Raw genomic sequence first — 26,008 nt, forward strand, 5'->3', positions numbered from 1 at the left:
GAGAGCAAAAGGTGAAGTGGGGCTCCTGTGTGTCTAACTCCTATCCAGTTACAGCTGGTGCTCCTCAGGGGGGACTTCTATCCCCTCTGCTTTTTGTCATCGCCATAAACAGCCTGGATTCCTTTCTGCCTCCTTCAGTAATTCCGGTAAAATATGCTGATGATTTAACAATTACTGAATTTTTAATGGGATACCTACCAGGATTAACTCAGAAGGCCTTGAATTCAGTGGCGGATTGGGGACAGGAATTTTCATTGGCAATGAACAGAGGTAGACAGTGGACATGGTCATTAGCACCAGGAAAGATGAAAACATTCCCTGCCCTTCCTCTCCCGTAATATCAGGACATGCAATTGGCAGAGTTTCCACCTTTGACCCTCTGAGGTCGGCAAACGCATCCCCGTGTTTTGCTGGATTTTCTTCACATTGTAGTACAATAAACTTAAATTACTCCGTCATTTATGGTTATACAGAAAAAAGAAATATAAAAAAAAAATCTGTGATATTTCTACTTTTGTATGTGTCCACTTACAATCAAATAAAAACATTGTGCTTTTGTAAAATAAAGAAAATAAACAGGGTGTGCGTTCTGCCTCTCCGTCGCGGTGAACTTTTTTTTCTTGAGCACGTCTATAAACTGAAACAAAACTCAGCGAATACTTGTCACACATTTATGAGCCATATACCTTTATACACATTTAAGTGTGTACTTTTAAATGATCGGATTCAAACTGAAAACAAATATTCTCTGTTTAAGTAATTTGTATAAAACCAACAGGATGTCCAGTATCTCAAACGCTTGCTAATTACTTTTAATTCGACCACGCCCACTCGCGCAAAAGAGATTCACATGCAAATCTCCACATGGAACGCGAACGCCCTCATTACCTCAAACACAAAACACCAAAACACTTCACAAGTCTCTGCTTTTCGTCGAGTTTGGAAGACGCGCTGTGAGCTTACATTGGATTTACATCAGAAGAAGAAGAATGCGATTAGAAGACAAGAAAGATGTAAGGTAAGAAATTCTTACTTATTAGTTTATGGTATTGTTGCATAAACTTCACATTGCAGTTGAACTGTTGCTAGATATATGGTGAATATTATACTATTTAGACCCGTGTTTACTGTTAAATACTGTTTGTGGATATCTGCTCAAACATAGATATGTATAACCATAATGTTTAATATTTTGGAGCGCGATGGCATTTGAATGTATCATATTTTGGAGCGCGATCGCGTTTGAATGCATCATATTTTGGAGCGCGATCGTTTGAATGTATCATATTTTGGAGCGCGATCGTGTTTGAATGCATCATATTTTGGAGCGCGATCGTTTGAATGTATCATATTTTGGAGCGCGATCGCGTTTGAATGTATCATATTTTGGAGCGCGCTGTGGGTTTGAATGTATCATATTTTGGAGCGTGATCGCGTTTGAAAGGAAAAATGCACCAAACATTAGGCTTTATGTTTTTACTATTATCTCATTTCATATCATCATAACGAATGGAAACATTTGAAGTAACACAAGATAATCAATATATTTTTCTCTAGCATTGTTACTGAAATCTTTTGGAAGATTTATAGGCTGCTATAGGTTATTGTTATAATTATTTTATGCAGTACTGCACATAGCTTATGCCTACAAGGCACAACAAACATGGTGTTCATTATATTATATATTGTTGGAAACATTTGTGTGTGTGTGTGTGTGTGTGTGTGTGTATTCTGTGAATTTTAAAAAGCAATTTTAACCAGAAAAATCTAAAATGTATTCCCAAAATCGTGCAGGCCTAGTTTCTCTTGATAGTATGCTCACTTTTTTTTTTTCTTTCAGGGACCAGATGCAACTGAGTCCTGCTGACTTCAACATTCACATGAGTCTCTGTACATGAACATGGTAAAGTGAAAATCAAACACCTTGGAAATGAAAGGTATGTACAATGTTTTTAGGAATGGCACAAAGGTCTCTGTCTTTGGATCATTGTTTTCAATGTGCTCTTTTGTCATTTGTTGTGTATTTTTGGATGATGTTGTGTTGTAAATAAATTCAAACAATCTAAAAGCCATTCTTTTTTAAATCTCCTCATTCTTTGTGCAAGGTTGCTCTGAATGACAGGGCCTGATCGCTCCTAATAGGGCAGTTAGGGGAGTGTCTTTGTCTTTCTCAGGTGTTGAAGGCTTACATATTCATGAGATGATCACGCCTCTTCGAATATGGCTTTCTCACACAAAACACGTCTTAGAAATTTTAATTCAATATATTGTCTTATCTGAATGAGCAGTCAGGGTGATTTTCACATAGTTTTGGAGCAAATATTCTAGGCTACGTGATACAATTTTCAAAAGTCTTGTGAAGAAATAATCAGTATGGGTTTCATGGCCTTATTTCAGTGACAATTTTTTTTGGTATTTTCACAAACTACGCATAAATGTCATTATCTCAAAACTACAAACTTTTACATACATGCTGCTGATTTATTATTGTAGCAGAGTTTGTGCTAAATATAGTGTAATAAGACTTTAGCCATGACAATGTCACAAGTAACAGAAATAAGCACAAATGTCAGAGAATGTCAGAACACCTCCAGGGCCAGAAAACAGCTCAGACCTCAGAGGGTTAAACTGCTTGGAGTCCAAATTCCTTCTGATCTGTCGTGGGATGCCCACATTAAGTACATGATTTCGAAGGTGCGTCCTAGAATACACTATCTCTGTGTTGCTAAAAACGCGGGTCTCCCTTGTGATGTTTTAATGAAAGTATATCTGACATTTATACGGCCAGTTCTTGAGTACGCTAGCCCAGTATGGGGTGGACTACCTAAAGGTCTCTCTGATGAGCTAGAGAGGGTCCAAACACGTTGCTGTCGGATAATAGGTGTTCCAACTTCTACTGTCCCATCACTGAGTGAAAGGCGCGACGAGGCCACTATACGTACTTTTACAAAACTACTCAAGGACATTGTTCATCACCACTGCATTGTTTCCTGTCTGTGGCTCCAAGACCTACTTACCTACTACGGCAGCATAGGGAGTTTGTTGTGCCCAGGAGTAAATCAAAAAGACATGAACTTTCTTTTATTCCACGTGCTCTTAAACTGTTTTATAAATAATTTACAGTTTGTTAGTTTTTTGTATGAAGCCTGATGTATTTCAGGTTTTTTGTGTATCTGTTTTACTCTACCTGGTTGGTTTATTTATTTATTTATTTTTATTTTATTTATTTCAATTAGGTATATAAGGTTGTTTTGAGTATGTGTTCTGTTTGATACATTTCAGGGTTTTGTCCTTCAATATCCTGCCTTGTCAAACTCAAAATAAAACTAAACTAAACTCTGCTGAAATATTTTAGTCCTGTTTCTGGTTTAAAAATCCTTAAAATAACATCTGCTCCTTCTTCCTCGTTGAAGACTGAATCTGAATCTTTGAATAAGTAAATGTTCATTATAAAAGTGGAAGTGCTGAACACGAGATGTCTCCTACTTCACTGTAAAGTTTGTTCTTAACGTTTGCTTTCGTGATGTTCTCTTTAACAATAAAGGATCATGTGTGTTATTGTTCCACGTGTCTGTGTATTTTAACTTAAAGTGTTGCTTATATACTATACAGCATTAAATTAATTTCTTTGAGGAATTTTAATTCCTTTTATTGAATTTTGGGGCAACTGCACTCTACCCGTATTTTCTATCTTCCTCCATATGAAGACCACTTCAGCACTGGCTTAAGGTCGAATCCCGAGGTGACCGTGGCAGAGCGGCATGCCCTGTGTGACAACAGATCACCCCGGCCTGCCGCCAAACCCTCAGCCCATGATCAGACCTTTCATTTCTCCAGGCCAACCGCTCCTAGAACGAGGTCCACTAACACCGACTGAGGGGCCATGTACACAGGGCATGCTTTAACGGAGGCCTGGGCGACCTCCGACTGCATTGGCATTCATTACCTCGAGTTGTTGCAGTTCACCTCAGAGAGAGTAGAGGGCACCTTCCATCAGAAAAAACTGACAGTTTTATTGCTTTATGGCCCTCAAAGCCCCGCCCCCTTTGACCGTGGGAATTTCCCACGCTAGCTCCTCCCCCTTAGGGGCTGTACAGTACACCGTGGGAATTTCCCACGCTAGCTCCTCCCACTTATGGGCTGTACAGTACACCGTGGGAAAATTGGATTTGTGTCACGCCTCCTTAGGGGTTGAACATCTGAAGCGTGGGAAAATTTCGCACGCTCAGTAGTTCTAAACAGTGTAAATTAAAACTTTAAAAAAAAATTACAATAAAGACATAGCCAGAGTGTGAGATCAGTGTTTTTATTAAAGAAGACAGATGTACATTCATCACTTTTAAAACATCAATGAAATAAGTTAAAATTGCATTTTTCTCTAAAAGAGATATTAAAAAATGAGTTAGTGTTATTTAAAGATGTTAAAACATTAAAACAAGTTAAGAGTTTTTTTAATTTACAGAAAGGATTGATTTGTAAGCATTTAACTTTCAGCCAGTATTTGTAAAACTTTTACATAAAACACAAACTAGTTTAAAAAGTGTTACGTTTTTACATACCCAGTTGTTAAAGACTCGGAGTTTAAAGATATATAAGTGCTTCGTTGTAGTGGAGCAAAGTGGAGAGCGTCCATTCAGTCCACAGGTCAGGCAAAAATGAAGCACTCTGAGGCCTACAGAGAGACACACACAAACCCCGCCCCTAGCCCCGCCCCAACAGGTGTCACCGTGGGAAATTCCCACACCCCCCTTCAAGCTCCCAAATAGAAAACACATCCGGTCATCTCAGTGGCCAGACTTAAATGACCAAAGAAAACCGATGCAACGGCCCGGAGAGACCACACCCCCTAACACGCCCCTCTCAAAGCTCATAGGTTGTGTAAAATTAAGACACACCTCTCAGATGTCATTGGATGATACAAATGACATCACTCATAGGAATCCCCCTACCAAAGTCTGACAGTTAAGAGTTTAAAAAGCAGCGGAAACTTCAAGTGAAATACTACTTGTGGTTTTTACAAATCAGATAAAGTAAAATGGCTATGGCGTCAGACCCCAAAACTCCCGAGAGAAGGATTACTGAGGCTATGGAGGATTTGACTTTAGCTCCACGAAAAAAACGAGAAACGCATGGGCCATGCTTAACGCGATTTCTTCACGAGCCGTCAGATTCTGTGAAATATGCTTTCCGTTTATCTGGAGGACGTGCGTGTACGTATGTTTATGACAAAATCAACATGGAGGTTAGATTAGTTAACGTGGATGACGATGAACGATTCACAACGAATACAACGGAGGACCCGGATTTAGTTTTTTCGGAGAGAGAGTGGGGTTTATTCTATTCAAAAGTATGGCCAGATTTGAAAGACGGCGGGGATATGCCACTTTTCATTGCCGAATGGACAGCAATGACTTTGGGGACAAGGTACCGAATCCTCGCGGATCAAATCAACAAACATCCTGAAGATTACATTTACATCCTGTGCAGTGATTTTGGTAAGAATTTACCAGAATGCTCTTGGCCGGTGTCCGAGGAAGAACATTTAAAATTATATGATCTGAAATTCATGTTTCAGTGGAAGGATCTAGCGCTTGTGGAAGATATTTTTTCCAAGATCAATCAGCTTTTCCAATGGACCAGCGCGTATGAACGCTATAACAACATTAAAGTCAAACTTTTCCACCCTGAGTGGGCGACTCCAACTAGACGTGGAATTCACGTCACGCCCCCGACTGTGTACAGACATTTAAAGGGCCCTCTCTCCGGACTCTGACTCATTCACACGCATCATGTCTCAGGATACCGGTTCTCCTTCTACTTCATCTCAACTGCTTGGAGCTACTGATGGATTTACAAAAAATGGATTACCGACTATGACAAATGGATTACCTCAGAAAAACATCGAATGGATAAATAATTTTTGCACACAACTTGGATACCACAATCTGGCGTTCCTCAGAAACTACGGAGTTTCAACACCTCACGCTGACGCTGAGACCCCAGACACAACCAGCGATGAGACGGACGGATGTCTCGGGGACACAGGTCACAGGATTATCAAAGCTATTTTGGCTGTCATTCTGGAATTTTTGATAGACCAACAAATGAAGAACAATTCCGCAGGCTGCACAGTGGACCATCCCTCGCAAACTAGACATACTTGTTTGTTTGAACCTTCTGCATATTATTTTTACGGATGCTTTGAAGAAATCAGTCTGAAGCTTCTCACCCCGGAGTTGAAAAACATATTAGCGCAGGCCTTGAGTCAGTACGGAGGCAGCCCCCATCTCCAGAGGATCCAAGGAGCTGTTGAGGCAATTTTATACGGTCTCAGAGATGAAATGTACATAGTGGAACAATCATCTTCAATACGGGACAAGCTGATCGATGAATCTTGCGAGGAAATAATATACACGGCTGTGGATAAATGGAAACGAGCCGTGGCTGAAGATCCGGAGATCACTCACGTTTGAAAATGGGAAACTTCTGCTCTACCTCTTGGATTACAAAATATTTCTTTAAATCACGTGTTAAATATGGAATATCTAACCTGCTCCACAAGATTATCCAGAATAATTGGACTACAAATACCACCATAACTCGGGATGAAAAACGACTAATGGATTTAATGAATGCCGTGAGGGGATTATCGGACGAATGGAATCATATGGTAAAAACGTCTGTTACCAGTGAGAACACACCTTCTGCGGTTATCAAAAACATTCTCGAGCTGATGCCTGAGTGCCACGACTCTCTTAGAATAGGAGATATACTGTGTATTTGTACATATGTGGCTGATGTCTGCAGTTTGTTAAGTAATGAACATCCAGATGTATGTAATATTTTAGATTTTTTAGTCGATTACATTTTGGAGAAGAATTTTGAAATGGCTGTGAAATTTTATTTTTTGTTTTGTGTGATATAATTCACATTATACATGTTTGTAACCTTCTACTTCTTACATTCTAATAAAAAAAAAATGCTTGTGTAACTTTTATATGGTGAAATAAAAATATCCTTTGTTTGTAAATGCTTGTGTAACTTTTATATGGTGAAATAAAAATATCTTTATTGTTTGAGAATGCTTGTGACTTTATATTGTGAAATAAAATAAAATACTGAACAAATTTGTAACTCGATTCATTATGACTGAAATCTCATAGCGTTAACATGGCAGAATTAATGAAAAAGATCTACTACGACCCCAGAAATTCGGGTGCTCTCGGAGGTAGAGACAGATTAAAACAAGCTGTATTAGAACAACACGGTGTAAGATTATCCGATAAAGATGTGAGTGATTGGCTGTCCACCCAGGACACATACACTCTCCATCGAACTGCACCAATAAATTATAAGCGGAATCGTGTGGTTGTCTATGGGAAAGACCAGCAGTTTCAGGCCGATTTAGTAGATATGTCAGCCTACGCAAAAGAGAACGACAATATCAATTTTATTTTAACTATTATTGATATTTTCTCAAAATATGCCTGGACAAGGGTGTTGCGAAATAAATCAGCGTCCGAAGTAACTAAAGCTTTTTTGTCAGTTTTGAGAGAGGGACGAATACCTATCAAGTTGCAGACAGATAAGGGCACAGAGTTTTTCAACAAGTCTTTTCAACAGATGATGAAAAAATATAATATAACACATTTTTCAACAGCTTCTGAATTAAAAGCGAGTGTGGTTGAAAGGCTTAATAAAACTTTAAAAGGACGAATGTGGAGGTATCTTACATCGATAAATTCCAGACGCTACTGTGATATTTTGCAAGATTTGACAGAGGGGTATAACTCCAGTTATCACAAGTCCATAAAAATGCGACCGTTGGATGTAAATAAAGAAAACGAATCCGTGGTATTCAACAATTTATACGGGAAAATGCGTAAAGAGACCCCCGTCTTTAAATTCTCAGTGGGAGACGTGGTCAGAATATCTAAAGTCCGGAATATATTTACCAAAGGCTATGAGCAGAACTATACCGAAGAATACTTTACTATAAGTGCGTGTATACCCCGAAATCCAGTCGTATACAGGATACAGGACTATGATGGAGAGATAATACAGGGTTTTTTTTACGAAAAAGAACTCCAAAAAATTATTGTGAGCAATGATAAATCGTTTAAAGTCGAAAAAATTCTCGATAAAAAGCGACGCGGAAAAACCATGTACGTTCTGGTGAAATGGTTTGGATGGCCATCAAAATTCAATAGTTGGGTTCATGAAAAGCAGGTGATGGATCTACAATCTCCCTTAAAACCCTAGGGAGAGTCGCTCACGTTCTCATTCAACCAAAAACATCTGAGATGTCTGAGGAGGACGGATTCTACGTCACACTCCCGTGCAATGCATCCGGTCATGTTTACCCCCAGAATACCATATCTAATTACAGAACTAGATTGGCAAAGGCAATACATTTAAAAGGATTATGGGAAGTGGCGTTGGTTGAGTTCCACTATCCAAAAACTTGCCATACTTTCAACGAGGAAGACGTTACTTTTATTATTGAATGCAAACCATGTTTGAACGACGATGAACGTAGCAAACTGCGAGGGGATAGTATTCAAACTTTTCGGAAAGACCTAAAAATAAAATACGCCTATTTTGAGGATATTCCAGTATTACTCAAGGAAATAAACGCTACTCTTCCACCGCGGGTGCAGCTCAGGTACGATAATATAAAAAATAAGATATCTCTGAAATCAAATCAGAGAGCATCGCTAACGTTTTACGGAAAGGTAGCCATTATTCTAGGATTAAAACCCGGTGTTCCTATAGAAAATCTAAACAGTTCGGATGAACATGAAGACGCACGCACATATGCACCACACCAGGCTGATATAAGCGGAGGATTTTACACTCTATTTGTATACATAGATATAATAGAATATCTAGCAGTCGGTGACGCGTATGTTCCATTATTAGAGACGATACATATTGAACCGATCACTAACAAAGCAGTCAGGTACGACAAGTCTCATTACGTCCGTCTTAATAAAAACAACATATCAGATATCGGCATCGAGATTAAAGACGATCAGAATAAAGACGTACGATTCACCTACGGAAAAGTTGTGACGAAGCTGCACTTTAGACCAGTGAGAAAACATTTGTTTTAAAAATGGCTTATCTCAATCCGTACCAGGAGGACCCCCAGCGTTATATTTCATATTATCAAGCCCAGACAGGACATGGGATGCCGGGCTATGCCGGAAGCGGTGTAATGTATGGCGCCGGCTTTGCATCAGGGATCGGGGGTCTATTTCGTGGATTATATCGTATGGCAATACCGTTTCTAAGAAGGGGTTTCAGTATAGCAAAGCCGCACATAAAAGCTGCGGCAAAAAATATAGTAAGTGATGTAGTCACCAGTGCCTTGTCAAAGTCATTTAATAATGATAACACTGAGGGACAGAGGGGTCACGGTCTTATGGTCATGCGTAGAGGCTTAAGGCCACCGGGGACCCGTATGAGGAGGGGGCGTGGTCACGGTATAAAGAAGACTAGACGCGTCACTAAGAAACGCCCAGTTGTAAAAAGCAGAGCAAGAAGCCGCACGAAGCGTGTGAAAAGATCTACAAGTTTGAAAAGACGAACCAACACTATCTTCTAAACCATGTCGTTGATTCATGCAATGTCAGACGAATGTATCAAATCAGAATTGGATATTTTTACCCTGCCTTTAACTCAAACAGCTATCGAGAAAAACACTTATGTGGAGATCCCTCCAGTGTCAGCGATTAATGATTCTTCTCCGATTGAATTTTACATCGCGGGGACTGGTGAAGATTACACAGATCTGAATAACACATTGCTATACACTCGGGTTAAAATAACTCTGCCAAACGGGGATGACCTACCGCCAGGCGCTCCCGTTTCGCTCATAAACTACCCCGGAGCGACCATTTTCTCGCAGGTGGATGTCTCGCTAGGAGATAGACTAGTGTCACAATCCTCCAACACGTATCCGTACAGGTGTTTGATTGAGATGCTTATTAATTATGGAAAAGATACCCTAGAGAATAACTTTTCAGCTGGACTGTTTTACAAAGATACCGCTGGTCATATGGACGCCACAGACCCGGCAGGTGCAAATGCAGGTTTAACAAAAAGGGCTGCGTTTACAGATGGGAGCAATGTTGTGGAGTTATTAGCCCCTATACACAGCGATATATTTTTTCAGCCGAAATTACTTTTGAACGGTGTAGATATTCGTATTCGTTTAACTAGAGCGAAAGACACCTTCTGCCTTATGCGCGGGGACGCGATCGATTATAAACTAAAAATAATCTCCGCTTCTCTCTTTATCAAAAGAGTGTCTGTCTCCCCTTCGGTGCGTTTGGGTCATGCTCAAGCTTTACTGTCGGCCACAGCCAAGTATGGTTTCGATAGAGTCTGTGTCAAGAATTTTAGTATTCCCGCTGGATCTCGCGTCTCAAATCATGAAAACCTCTTCCTAGGCACTTTACCAAAATCCTTCGTTATAGCAATGACGGATAACGATGCTTTTACTGGCTCATTCGAAAAAAAACCATTTGCGTTCAAACATTTTAATCTTGAATATTTAAATCTCACCTCAGACGGGCTTCACATCGGGACACGCCCTTTTCAACCACAGTTTAATTTAGGAAATGCCGTGAGAGAGTATTATCAACTGGTTACCGCCACGGGGAGGCATTTGAAGAATCAGTCACTGGCCATAGACAGGGAGGATTTTCTCAACGGCTACACGTTGTTTGCCTATAACCTTTCTCCAGATGAAGACTGCTCGCAGCATGTGTCGCTGATAAGATCAGGAAATATTAGATTAGAAGCGCGTTTTAGAGAGCCTCTACAAAACACAGTAAACATTTTGATTTACGCTACGTATGATTCTCTTCTTGAAATATCAAATAGGAGACAGGTGTTGGCAGAACACTACTAAACGACTTGAAATGAACACTGTGGAGCTAACTGGAATTATGGACAACATTACATGTAATGTTAATTTTTTAGGAGTATACGCTAGCGATCATCTCCCCAAAGAACCGTTGATAGATCTCCCAGCTCTATTAATTTGTAATACGGATCGATCGGATGAACCAGGGCGCCATTGGTTAGCCGTGTACATGGGTCGAAACGGGGTCGGATGTTTTTTTGACAGCTTTGGGAATCCTCCGGATTCAGATTTTTTCCCTCCATCTATTCTCTACTTTCTAAAAAACAATTCTACACAAGTTCATCATTCTACCAGACAAGTCCAAGATTTTACATCTGTCACCTGCGGGCAGCATTGTGTCTTTTTTCTGTATCATATTTCACGAAGTGTTAAGTATGAAGATATAATGAAATTTTACCATGACGATAATCTATTAAGAAATGATGTTATGGTGCCTCTTTTTGTGAAAAAATTGAAACCCATAGTCTGTGATAGTAAAAGATTTAAATGTATCCAGTGTGTACAGTCTGGAAAAATGTTCCAGTCTTATTAATTCCTGTGTAACGAATAAATAAAGAATATGTAATGAATAAATGACTCGTAAACAGCTGAATAATCGCCTTTCTTTTATTTGACATCAAAACAATAACACAATATACATTGACGTTATATACAATATGTTGTACAATAACATACATAGATTAAAAAACTAAAACACAAATACACATAATGAAAATCTCACACACATGATAATATTTTGTAAAAAAAAAACATAACAAACCCATTACATATAGTTGTTAAAAATTCATCCATTGTTCTGTATCTACGCTTGGTATGTTAAATAGGTTTTCATCAGAGGCGTGCGGGTGTGTGTGTGTGGCGTTTTTTCAAAGACTTAGTAGGTGTAGTACCAAAGTCATCCACGTGTGTTTTTCTTTTAAGTGATTCAAGCAACCGTCTTACATTATGATTGGTTACAGTCGAATGAGGAATATTTAATGTTGCAAATGCATCCAGAAACTCGTACCAGCCGGCAGGGCGTCGATTGTCATGCATCATCCGTGATGACGTTACGCTCTTTACCAGATCAAATATATGGGATCCGGGAATGATTCTTCCTTTATAAACAAATTCCCCATCATCTGTCCATGAAGACAAGTGTTTGGCTTTGGACATTTTATCCATAATATATTTTACATTTTTTAAGCTTCTCTGAGGAACGTTGTTTAAAACTTCTGAGAAGATTGGGTCATCACTGACGTCATCATTCCTAACATCAGGGGTGTGGGAGGGGGGAGGTGTCTCATGTTCCGGTAATGTAAGAGTTAGAGTGTTACTTTCCATATCACCATGTTTTACCACGCTTAAGAATCGTTGTAAAACATTAGTGTAGAGCTTGGATTTTTCGTAAGTGTTCAAATCATGCCTCTGTAGTATATCTCTAATAGATGAATCCAAATCATTCTCCACAAACGCATGAATATTCTCACGAACCGGTGCAGTTCTTAGTCTATCCAGCTGTTGTTTTGGCACTAGATACAATTTCTCGGTATGTTGCATTTTTCTCTTCAGATTCAGTTTCTAGTTATGAGGCTAGTTATAAAGGGAAGTGCTACGCTGAGTAGGGGAAGCAGAAAACCCCCCTTTTGATTAATCATACGTCTCTTCCTGGTGATATTAATATTTTTATTTGCAACGTACTTTATCTCGTTTTTCCTTCTTTTTAAAGCCCCGTGCTGTTTCGCAGTTAGAGGGACCTTGCCATGCAGAATATTGAGAGCCAGTTCACATAGAGCTAATATTAGCTCATCGGGGGCTGAATGCAGAATAACACGTCTCTGCTTGGGTGAGCTCTTGTATAATAACTTTAAGAGGTAGAGATTTCTGGAAAGCCTTGTGCTCATTTTCACCTCGGGACGTACACCACCGGATAGTCTGACAGTAAATCTGTTCTGAGTCGGAATTTTTCTGGTGTCTGTGGTTTATAATCTATCAAAAAATAGCTGTAAGGCCGTTCGGTTGCATCTTGATACGCTTCGATAAAAATGTTTGTATTACCCGGAAACATTTGACGACCCAAAATACCTATCTGTTGCTTGTCGCGAGGATTTTTAAATATAATTAAATAATTTGTATTTAACCCAATTGTTCTGGTAGATTTACCCTGGAAAAACAGATTCTGTACCAGTAGTAAACAACTGATCTTCATGTGATGAACTAGGCGCGTAAACACGTTTTCGACCTCAGAATTAGATGCAGCTTGAATCATGACGTCATCCATAATGAGTAGAGATGTTTTACCAGGAGGAAATAATGATTCGTCATCCAATTTCTTTGGTATACCTTCAATGAATTTAATATCAAAAGCATGTAACATTTCATCATACATTGGCTGCCAGGATGTATACACATACACAAAATTGTCAAACTTGACAGAGGACATTTTCTCTGAATTATACATTAGATTCTTCACAAAAAAAGTCTTCCCAGAACCACTTACACCTGCTACGATTCCCGAAAAAGGGTGTTGCAGTCTGCAGTCTAACACATCTGTTTCACACATTTTTAAATATATTACTAGAAGCCGTAAGGTAAGGTAGTATAATCTCGTTGGAGTACCCGCTTATCATACACCACGGAAATTTTTTTCACATTTGACCTGTTGTGTAATGTGAATCTCCTCTTATTTCGTGTGATGGTGTTTGTTTTTGCTGACAGGTGTAATCTGTCACCTCTTTCGACATAACCTCGCACAAGATCGGTCAGACTCTGTAGCGTAACTATTTCAGCATTCTCTGCTGTTAACGTGATGCCTTTAGCTTTGAGACATGAACGACCATCGGATGTCTTAAATGCATAAGATTTAGGACCCGACGAAACGAATTGGATTATATGCTGACCAGAATCTAACTCGCTCGTCAGCTGACCGAGATAAGATCCTGTCTCAGGAATCCAATCACCGGTTTTTGATACAAAAATCACGCTGTCTGTGTCAGCATAAATCACTCTCTCCCGTAATTTATCTAGAAGATTATACAGCTCGAGTCGCCCATAGCAGGTCGTAAAAGCGCCTACCAGAAGATTTACATCACGCGTGGGAGATGGGTCTTGCGCTGCACTACTCGACTGAATCAAAGCCACTGAATCAGATACGAAAGAGAAATGACGTATTACGTGGGCGTGGCTAAAGAGACGCTGAGTGAACTCTTCGGGGTCTGCCAGGAGTTCACTGTGTGCAAGGTGAGATCTCAGACAAAACCTACCCCAAAGTGTATTCAAGATGAGCTTAGCAATGGATCTTTTTGCTGGATTTTTTATTATTTTAGACGGATCTAACTGGATCCCTTCTTTATCCAGGTAATCAGCTACGTAAGATTGTTTTTCTGTCTCTGTCACTACATCGGACGGATACCCCGACGCTTCCTGTTTCAGTTTAAGGAATGTTTTAACATATTCGGTGAATAATGTATCGGACGTGTCTGGGAAATGCCAGACTTCATGTATTTTGATTACGCAATACCCGTGTTGAATAGCTTTCTGGAGTTCAACGGTCACCCATGTGCCTGTAATACATCTCTCAGCCTCTGTATGACAGCATTGTGTATCCTGAATCTGATTCTCTGCACAAGTCTTACATAGAGGAAACATTAGCTTACCAGCGCACCTGTAAGGCAGTACTGGATGATACAATCCACGCGGAGGAAGAACTTCCGCCTTTATGAGCCCGTAGTAGTTCTACCAGAAAGACTCGGGAGAATTAATACTGTAACAATAACATTTATTTAGGAGCTCAGCAAGCAATCAGGTTCTTTGGCGTAGGCCCCGTTCATAACTCGCATTCAGAGGGTACTGAATCTGCGAGTCCCGCCTGAAGACGAAGGCGGGGGCGCCGCTCACCCCCCGGCGGAGTAAGGAAAGGGGCCATCTGGTGGTGGTGGGGTGGATGGAGGAAAAGACATCTGAAGTCTTCAGGATGGAAGGGATAGCCTGACTGATGGTGTTGGGGTTGATAGAGGGAGGACCCAGCTTGGTTGAGTAGAGGAGTTGGAGGAAAGATCCCATCTTGGTGGAGGCGGGGAGGATGGAGGTACTGGAGTGACAGCATCTGCGAACTCAGACATGTGTAAGCGCTGCCCTTTTAAGCTACAGTAAGTGATATAATTGGATAGATGAGGAGGTAATTAATGACGCGAACGATTGAGTCTTCCTGGCAGAACTTGCGCTAGCTTCATTTCTACCAGAAAGACTCGGGAGAATTAATACTGTAACAATAACATTTATTTAGGAGCTCAGCAAGCAATCAGGTTCTTTGGCGTAGGCCCCGTTCATAACTCGCATTCAGAGGGTACTGAATCTGCGAGTCCCGCCTGAAGACGAAGGCGGGGGCGGCGCTCACCCCCAAAGATAGGTGGAATTAAGGATCCACCGGAACGGGGCCCACCCCCCCAAAAAAAGTTTTTTTTTTTATATTTTTTTTTATATATACATATATTTTTTTATTAACTCACCGGCCGTGAATCCTGAAGTTCCTAACATAGATGAGAAAGGAAGAGAGAGAGAGAGAAAAAAAAAAAAAAAAAAGAACGTTAGATTAGACGAGTACCGTCCTTGATTATATCGAATAAGCCACTGCCGTCGTGGTTCTAACATATTATTATTATTTATAATAAGAAAATATATATCAACTTTCGAGATACATGGACATATGCTGCTGGTATCCTTGGTTGCACGCATAAAACAGAACCGCCTTTAGATGGACCTATGAGCACGAGCCGTCTTTTGATAGAACACATGGGCCACAGGCCATCTTTTGATAGAACGCATGGGCCACAGGCCATCTTTTGATAGGACACATGGGCCACAGGCCATCTTTTGATAGGACACGTGGGCCACAGGCCATCTTTTGATAGGACACATGGGCCACAGGCCATCTTTTGATAGGACACGTGGGCCACAGGCCATCTTTTGATAGGACACATGGGCCACAGGCCGTCTTTTGATAAAACGCATGGGCCACAGGCCATCTTTTGATAAAACACATGGGCCATAGGCCATCTTTTGATAGGACACATGGCCACAGCCGTCCTTTGATAGAACACATGGCCGCAGGCCGTCCTTGATAGAACACATAGGCCGCAGGCCATCTTTTGAGAGGACACATAGGCCGCAGGCCGTCCTTTGATAGAGCACGTAGGCCGCAGGCCATCTTTTGAGAGGGCACATAGGCCGCAGGCCGTCCTTTGATAGAACACGTGGGCCACAGCCACTTTGGTAGTACACTTGGGCCGCAGCCGCTTAAAACCATAACATGTAACAACTGTTTAAACAGACGTGAAACCCACGGCCATCTTGGTTTAGTAGCTAGCCATACGATCATAGAATGCCAATCTGCTTTGGCAAAAACACCACCACCAGTAGATAAATAGGAATTTACCTAGATCAAGACTGGAGAGCTTGCTGGGCTTCGAGGATGGATTTTAAATCTGGTCTTATGTAGGACTCGAAAGCCGAGGAGGACCACCTGCCCAAGATTTTGATAGCTGCTGTAGAGATGCCGCGCTCGGCTGCTGTAGTGGCAGCTCCAATTCTGAAGGAATGTCCGGTGAATTGAGAAGGAGATAAGCTGCAGCTTTTGAGAACGGAGTTGAGATGGAACTTGAACCGGTTTTGAGAGAGAGGTGCTCCGTTGGGTAGAATGAAGAGGGGAGAACTAGCAGAATGTCTGAGACGGATTTTTAGGAATTTAGTCATTGAGGAGAAGGGGCAGAAATCGCTACTGATTTTAGAGATAGTTAAAGTAATGCCAGAGCCTTTAGAGTCATTCTTGGAATGTTTAAGAAAGAGTGTGAAAAAATTAGGAAAGAATTGTAAGTCTGAAAAGGAAAGACCGCGTGCTGGATCGAATGTATTGGTTGGTGAAGTAAATTCTCCTGGACGCATAAAGCCGTAGAAAGCTGTAAGAAATACTGCTTCTAGCAGAGTGTTGATATATTTGGAAAAGAGGCCGTTGCGAACTGCAATGATTAACCTATGAATTAAAGGTAACGTCAAAGGCAGCCTTTTGTCAGGGGACACGATAGAAGTTTTAGCCATACCTTTGAGCATGAGGCGAATAGGAGTAGCGGTGAATAGGCTAGGAGAATCGGGGTTATAATATTTGGCGTAGAATTGAACACCTGCGAGTAATCTACGAATGGAAGAGATTTTTAAATTTCGTTTGTCGAAATTAAACGCGAGAAAGGAGCAAACTGTCGAAATCAAAATAGGGAATAAAGGAAGTTGAAAGGCTAAACAAAACATTGAAAACGAATACCAGGCAGAAGTATAAGCTTTGAGAGTCGATGGAGCAACGCCTTTAGACATGTAAAGTCTGGCTGAGCAAAGCAAATCTTCTAGTATAACGTTGTGGCTGACAGGGGAGGGCAGGGTGTTGGATCCTTGTTGGCTGCGGGGCAGAGCCGTCTGAAGGTCTGAAAACGAAAGCGAGATAGAGCGTCAGCGACAACATTGAAATGGCCAGGTATGTGAGCAGCTTTAATAATGAAGTTGCGGATGACTGACTGCCAAATTAAGCGACGCAGAAAAGGCATGATCATCAGGCAAGATGATCTGCCTTTATTAATAATAGCTACGGTGGCTTCGTTATCGCAAAACATAAGAATGCGTTTCCTAGACCACTCAGGACCCCAGATTACGCTGGCTACGACTAGAGGATAGAGTTCGTATAGCGCTGAAGAGAGTGAACTAGATGTAGAACTAGGAAAATCATTCGGCCATCTCTCTGCGAACCAGTGCCCTTGGAAAAATCCCCCGAACCCGACGGACGGAGCAGCATCGGTGAATAAATGTAAATCTGCGGATGATTCGAAGTTCTCGTTATAGAAAAAAGAAATGCCGTTCCAATCATTTAGTAAGCGAGACCAGAATGTAATATCGGACCGACAACCTTCGTCTAACTGAACCGGATTACTAAGTTCGGGCACGGAATGTGCAGCTGTTAATAGACGCGAAATGAAAGCCCTGCCTTGCGGGATGATGCTCATCGCGAAATTTAGGTGGCCCAAGAGGGACAATAGATCACGCTTCGAGACGACTGGTAGAGAGGAAAATTTTTCCAGGAAAGATCGGATTCTTATAAGCTTTTCTAGGGGAAGAGAAGCTTGCATCTTAACCGTATCGAGGGAGATACCTAAAAATTCGAGATTAGTGGAGGGGCCCAGAGTTTTCTCTGAAGAGAGGGGAACGCCGACGTCACTGAAAACCTGCTTTAAGATATCGAGGACGGAAGAATGAGGAGAAGGGAAATCGATAAGCAAGAAATCGTCAAGTAAATGCAAAACGAACGGGAGTTTGCAGACGTTCAGCAGGATCCAACACAAAGCTTCCGACAGACTATTGAAGATATGAGGGCTGCTCCTACACCCGAAAATGAGCCTTACTGCAAAATAGAATTTTGAATCCCATTTAACGCCGAAAAGTGGCCAGTCAGCAGGGTGTATTGGCATGGTTTTAAAAGCGTCTGTTATGTCTGCTTTAGCCAGCCAAGCACCATGGCCAGCTAGCTTGATTAACTGAATAGCGTTGTCCACCGAAGCGTAATGAAGGGAGAATGGTTCGAGGGGAATGCATTCATTAACGCTTAGAATTTTGCTGGAATGGGGAGAAGACATGTCAAAAATGAGACGTTTTTTACCAGAGTATTTTCGGGTAGCGACACCAATAGAGTTAATCCTGAAGGGGGAAAAAGGAGGGAAGGCGAAAGGGCCGATAACATAGCCTTTATTGACTTCTTTCTCGAGCAGTGTAAAAACAACGTCGGGCTCGTTCATAGCTGATTGCAAGTTTTTAGCTGAAAAGGATGAAGTGAGTTGTGAGAGAATTCCCACCCTAAACCCTTGAGACAACCCGGTGATGAGATAATCGACGAAAGATGGATCGGGGTGAGAAGAGAGGTAGCTAGAGAGGTTTGAAATGTTGATAGGTGTGGACGGATGTTTGCTCAGAATTTCTTCTGAAACTGGGCTTTCCTTGTGGTTTGAGGTTTGTATCGGCGTGGGCAGACTGATTTCGGGTGTGGGTCTTTGCACAAGCTGCAAATATGAGCGAAACGACAGTTATTAAATGTACACACAGCTTCGTTAAACTGATTGCAAATAGGATTGTCATTAAATGTTTCAGCGGGGCGTCCTCTGCTGGAGGAGCTGCGTCTTACATTTTCAGTACCGCGGACAGCGGCCTGATCGCGGCTAGGAAAAGCTTTCGGGCAGAAAGCAGCTGAGTGTCCGTGAGCGCTGCATATAGAACACGACAAACTTCTTTGACCGCCGAAATGGCGAACTAGCAATTCAGTATCCGTGATGGACCAGTCGAGTCATGAATTGTAGAGTGTAATGCAAGACGCGGATTTAGCGGAAAAGGATTTATGATACTCATAGAATAAGGTGCCCCCATACCTTTGATTAAAGTCTGCCATCATGGATAGATAGAGGTCAAACTCTTCCCTCCTATCTGGAAAAACTTGGCATAGAGTGTCCCTGTAAATGCTGAATGCAATTACGAACTCTCTGAACGAAAGATTGCGTTGCAAGCGTGGATCGGAAGTTTTAAGGAGCACTGCCACGTCACCGCATTCCACCATTTTCCTGTCGGCAGCAGGCGAAGGGAGAAGTAAAGAAGCCAGGTTGATGTCCTTACCTTGGATAATATTTGACCTGAGATGTGGAGAGACTGTAGCGGCGGCGGGAGGAACGAAACGCCTACCGAAAGCTTGAGCTGGTGTAGATGAGGAGAGATTAAAACTGGGAGAAGCCGGTGAAGCTGAGACGTTTTGGAATGACGGCTGGATCCTGAGAAGAGGAGCGGGCAGAGAGGTCGATGTAGAAGGTAAGCTTGCTGAAATATTACCGGAGAAAGAGGGCCGAGTTGTAGCGGGATCTGGGCTGCTGTCAGGGTTGAAGAGAGAGTTTTCAAAATCTGTCATCTTGGACTGTAATCCTTTGACCGTTTGGGATAGGTTTTGAACTGCGGAAAGGAGCAGCAGATTAGTATCGGGTGGGTCGGCGATTTGAGAAGGAGATATCTCTTGATCCGGTAATGATGTTCTTTTAGCTGAACGAGGTGTAGATTTTGCAGATCTTTTTCTGCTGGCTTTTTTCGGTTGAGCAGAGGTTGTGGCGGCGTCTGGATGTGGAGAAGTAGATGCAGGAGGATTGCCCAGTGTGTTCTGGGCCAAGAGCAGAAGATCTTCTCTAGAAATTCCTTCGCTAGCAGGGATGCCGGCGTCCTCGAGAGCGTTTAATATGAGTTCAGAAGAGCAGCTCGCCCACGAAGAGGTGCGGCATTGAATTCGGGTACTCCGGCGTGTAGCAGAAGGGGATGGCTGAACGAAATCGTCTGAATCTGAGTAGTCACAAATGGATTGGTTATCCTGAGACATGTTTGGTCGGCTACTGTCGCTAGCAGTTGAGTTACTGGAGTGACAGCATCTGCGAACTCAGACATGTGTAAGCGCTGCCCTTTTAAGCTACAGTAAGTGATATAATTGGATAGATGAGGAGGTAATTAATGACGCGAACGATTGAGTCTTCCTGGCAGAACTTGCGCTAGCTTCATTTCTCTATCGCTTCAAAGTCCTTGAAAATAATTTTAGGATGACCTATAGGATACAATTTAGTAGCCTGGACGAAAGGGTATAACGATGTGAAATCATAATAATCGATTCTCTCATTTTCAGCTGTTTTGTGATACAACTTGTACGCATTTGTTCTTCCGCCGTATAGAGCATCTCGAGCTCTCAGCCTCTCGTGTGTTTCGTAAGATGACATGAACCGCATGACATCACGGTCTGTCTGTTTCAGCCCCTCCCATTCGCATTCCCACATAACAATAACGCGCAATCCATAAACTTTTCGCAGGGTTTCTAGTTTTCCATCCGACTGCCTTCTGAGATCACCAAAAGACACTTTCGATAAAGGTTGAATTTCTTCTGCCTTAAATCTGCAGTCGTGGCCGTGAAAAAAGCACCCTAGGAATTCCAAGGCTATCTTTGTCCCATTATCATCCTCATAATAACCATCTAGGTGATATGGCCCTAACGCACGCTCGCCATAGTTTAGTGCATGTTCTATCTCCACGTTTTGACTCAATTTGACATACTCAAGCCATTGGATAGATACGTTTGAAAACGTCTTGTGTTGATTAATATAGGCGTGGCTGTGTGTTAGAGCCAGTGTGTCGCGGGAGAGAAAATTTGTTTTGAAAGTTTTCATACACACACCTGGTAATGTGATTGATTTGAACGGGTCGATGTTTGTGAAATTTATAAACTCGTCTCTGTAACATTTGCAGGCTTTTCGTAGAATAATTACATCATTCCTACAGTAAAAAGCGATCTCCTTTTTGAAGTCAAAGATATCATTCAATACATCTGCGTACCAAGTGTCAAATCTGACACGCTCGGCTTCACTCATTGTCTCATAACCGTAAAACTCTTTTGCAGGATAGGGACCGATATATTCTGCATTTTCTGGTTTATTGAAAAGGTGCGGAAAATAACCCTTCTCCTGTGTATCTAAGTTAAGGGCCTCGGGTATTTTAGCTAGTTTAAAGGGGATAAATTCCCATGAGTCGATGAAACGTTGTTTAAACACAGTATCATACATGTATAGAATTCTACACCCCTGCATAATAACTTTTGGAGTCAAACCCTCCCCGACAAAATAATTAATCAGTAAATATCCATCAAAACCGGAGGAGTTATGTCCAATAAACGTGTATCCTGTATATTTTGGGCGTCTGAAGTGTTTAATCAAACGGGCCACACAATCTAGCCCCGCAGCTTCAAACGTCTCACCTGTCTGTGTCATTGCACAAACATAATTTGCTATGTGTCTCCCATCTTGAACGAACGTTTCAAAATCATAATAAATGTAATTTTTGTCTTTGGGTTCAGGTTTTAGAGGCTGAATGTAACATTCATGATCACCGTCGCTCGTCAAAATCTCGTAACAATGTACACAATACTCTGGAGAGCATTTGTGAGGTTTTATTTTTTCACCACCAGAGGGCGTTCTATAAACGGCATGGCATTTTGAGCAGAATCTCACAGATTCACACTGAGATCTCTCGCCGGGGGTTTGTGATTTTTTATGTGTTTCGTAACAGAAGTTGTTTTTACAGAATCTCAGACATTCTGCACACTGTCTTGTTCTCCTCGCATACGAGCGACATTCAGATGTCATACATATTTTGCAAACAAACTGACATTCGTGTGTTTTTCTGTCTTTATACCCCTTGAAGCAGTATTCGCACACGTACGAGCTTCCAATAAATCCTGTTAAATTTTTTATTAGATGAAAATGTCCTTCGTGCAGAAATAGATGGACTGTCTTTGGGTGTAATTCGTCTGTGTTTTTGTACACAACCACCTTCCCAGAACAGTCTCTATAAAAAACCACAATTTTTATGTCTAATTTATTTTCGAAAACCGACAAATTATGGAGACCTATCTGCTCGTCTGCCATAAAACCACATCCCGTGTGAATCTCCAACGCATGTGTGTGTAACTCTTGATCTGTGAATTCTGGATTGAGGAAATATGCTAGACAGTAACTCAAACACATTTCATTATCGATATTAATGGGGCTAAATAAATGCATTTTATTCCTACTGATACTCTCGCTGATAGCTAAGTCACTGATCTTTCTTCGTGCGCCTCCTGTTTTATCTCGCACAATTGAGATTTGTAATGTTAGGGTCGAGTCACTAGCCACATCAGCATTACTCTGAGCAACTTGCTCAATCTGATTTATGAATAATGAAGCATCGTGGTTGTTATCAGGTGTTAATACTGCATTCACTGACCCCGGCAAACTTTCTCCTGCAAGAGCTATGTCTCCCCCGCCAGCAGATGTGAAAGGTCAACCACCTCGTTTAGGATATTATGGAGCCGTGAATTATATTCTACAAAATCGCTGGTCTGTATTTGTCTGAGATCTAACGATCTCTGTAGCTCTATATTAAAACGCGGTCGTGGTGTTATCGTGAAACCCTGAACAACACCACCGTCAGTCATCAGAGAATCTATCTCGGCAGGACTTAACTCCGTACGCCGCGTTTGAGATGACCCTAGTGTACCACCTGTCTGTGCGCTCTCATCTCCATCATCCCCGGTCGGCTCTATCCAGCCATGCTGGTCGATTATAATATTATCCAATCTTTCCGTATTAGACAAATCAGTACTATTTAGACCTCTTAACTGTTCACGTATTAAAAGATTGAGTCTCTCGTTATTCTCAGACCTAGGTCTTGATCTTGAGCGAGTTATTTCATCACACTCTGAGTCGGTTCTCTGTCTTTTAGGAAACATTTTGATATGTTTTTTTATTTTTAAAATTGTGTGAAACAGAAGGATGCCATCAAATATACACCACAATGTTGTTAATAGGTATACATCATAAATGTAGGCTATTAGTAAAACATAATCACACATACACACACCTCTAGATAAAAACAATAACAGAGAAATAGATTTTTAAAAACTGAAACACAAATACAAAATCTCACACACTTAGATAGAAACAATAACAGGCAAACGATTTTAAAACAATAACAGTGAAATGTTTTTTTTTAAAACTAGTCAATCATCATTTTATGTATCCCTCGATTGTCTCTGAATAATATTTAATCTTTCAGAGATTAGGGACAATACGGTAATAAGCAACGAATGGTCGTTCCTCACCTCCGAAAGGTTTTGCTGAAGTGATAAACAACCGTGTTGCGCAACTGTCTGTTTTCTTCCAACACACGGTCTTGGCAAACACCGAAAAATTCCACCGCACTTCTTAAATCGGCGGTGTGTTGATTCTGTGTATCAATGACTCTATGTAGAAGGTCCGTAATACCGCTCTGCACTCCTGAAACTATATCCGCTGTCTGATGGTAAGTGAGAGGTAGTGTGGCGATTTCAATAACACGTTGGAAGCTTCTGTTTGCACTCCGTAAAGTGGCATAACTCAATCCACGGAGATCTGCAGGGTTGTACAGAGGACTAAACCTCCGGTCGTCTTCATCACTGCTTTCTGATAAGTCCCGTTCAGAATTGATGGTGTCCAGTAGCGATTGTTGAGAAGCCAAAAACACCTCTGCCCCTCTTTCTGGAGAAGAGGGGATTTCTTCTAAAAGCAAAAAAAATAAAAATAAAAAATATATATTATATGAATTATTTAATATAGATAAAATATAGTCTAATGAAACAAGAAATCTTACCGTATTCATCCGTATTCGGACTCTCGGGAGAATATTTCTCGAATCGTTTCTTTCCTCCAGTTGTGGATGTAACAGATTCACTGTTTTCTTCTAAAAACAATATTCAGTTAATTAAAAAATTCAACGAATAAAAAAATATAAAAGATTAGACCAAATAGTTTTCTTTTACCCTTACCTCTCTCCGGATAGATTAATTCTTCTCCATAAATTTCCTGAAGACGTTTCACCCCTCTGCGTGAAGCGTCAATGATGTTAATCGATCCGGTGTTTGCCTCATCCAAAGACGGGCTCGAGCGGGAAGAATTCTCCTCTTCGACTGGAGGTGAGGTTTGACGTTCGGTACTCTCTGTGTCCGCACAGAGCAGGGGTCTAGGGGTTGAATTGGGCGTGACGTCTTCGTAAATTTCATTGGTCGGGTTTAAATCAATAACCAATGGGTATTTAGCTGGGTCCGGCGGTTGGGTGGAGCTATGAGCTGGTGCGTCCTCTGTGATTTCTGTTGAAAGTAGCTTTTTTCTTTAAAACAAATATTAAATAGTAAATATTAAAAAAGACATGACAAAAATATATCGCCGTAGCCTACCTTGAAAAAAATCACCTGGCGCGACACCTTCGGGGAATGATGTATCATCTGCAAATAAAAGCATTTATTGAGATATCTTTTAAATTTTGTAGGTTATGATTTATGATTAAAAAAAAATCACATAAATCGTTAAGAATTTCCACTAATTCGGGATCAAAAGAGGGTTCGTCTCCTTCTGGTTCATGATGATGATTTGTAGACATTGCGCTGGCTCGATGGTGTGTCTCCTTCGGCGGTTGGGTACTCAAATGAAATAGTTTTGACTCCTTTTAAAGATTGCGATACGATGCGTTTTAAAAACACCTTTTTCCCCGCTTAATTTTCAAAGAAACCCTTCATCTCTGCATGTGGTATGGAGTCTGATACCTGATTTGTATGACTAGAAAAAACATGTCGAATTTGACCCATCTCTTCAAATAAGCTCTGCAATAAAACTAATTCACACAATTCCGTCAAAAAGAGAAAAAATTAAATATGCAGGATGCTACCATATGCCCCATAACACCTTGGTAGACATAGCGACGCTGTGTGTGTGTGTGTGTGTGTGTGTGTGTGTGTGTGTGTGTGTGTGTGTGTGTGTGTGTGTGTGTGTGTGTGTGTATGTGTGGTATGATAGGTGAGAGAGCCTTAAAAAACTCTAGGGGACTATAGCATACTTTAAAATATAGAATCATTTTGTGACAATTAAATATTGGAAACCGTGACTATTTACCACATTTCATATGGATGTTTAAAGTGGTTTACATAAAAACGGTATAAAAACGATAGATAAAACAAATAGTATTTCACTTGAAGTTTCCGCTGCTTTTTAAACTCTTAACTGTCAGACTTTGGTAGGGGGATTCCTATGAGTGATGTCATTTGTATCATCCAATGACATCTGAGAGGTGTGTCTTAATTTTACACAACCTATGAGCTTTGAGAGGGGCGTGTTAGGGGGTGTGGTCTCTCCGGGCCGTTGCATCGGTTTTCTTTGGTCATTTAAGTCTGGCCACTGAGATGACCGGATGTGTTTTCTATTTGGGAGCTTGAAGGGGGGTGTGGGAATTTCCCACGGTGACACCTGTTGGGGCGGGGCTAGGGGCGGGGTTTGTGTGTGTCTCTCTGTAGGCCTCAGAGTGCTTCATTTTTGCCTGACCTGTGGACTGAATGGACGCTCTCCACTTTGCTCCACTACAACGAAGCACTTATATATCTTTAAACTCCGAGTCTTTAACAACTGGGTATGTAAAAACGTAACACTT

At 41.2% G+C, this 26,008-nt stretch overlaps 1 protein-coding gene and 1 long non-coding RNA gene across 2 annotated transcripts in view; one reads left to right on the forward strand and one right to left on the reverse strand.

Annotated features, from left to right (window-relative positions):
* Positions 1–26,008, forward strand: part of ripply3 (ripply transcriptional repressor 3) — a 105,609-nt gene that overhangs the window by 55,977 nt on the left and 23,624 nt on the right. The gene's annotated exons all lie outside the window — the stretch shown is intronic.
* On the reverse strand, positions 14,677–20,526 carry LOC309489442. The gene is made up of 2 exons (XR_014202414.1): positions 19,369–20,526; positions 14,677–17,385 (listed from the first exon to the last, which is right to left on the reverse strand). It is a non-coding gene; the product is annotated as an uncharacterized lncRNA (long non-coding RNA).

Source organism: Leuciscus leuciscus (assembly GCF_965113295.1).
Source record: "Leuciscus leuciscus genome assembly, chromosome: 24".
In the NCBI taxonomy this organism is placed as follows: Eukaryota; Metazoa; Chordata; class Actinopteri; order Cypriniformes; family Leuciscidae; genus Leuciscus; species Leuciscus leuciscus.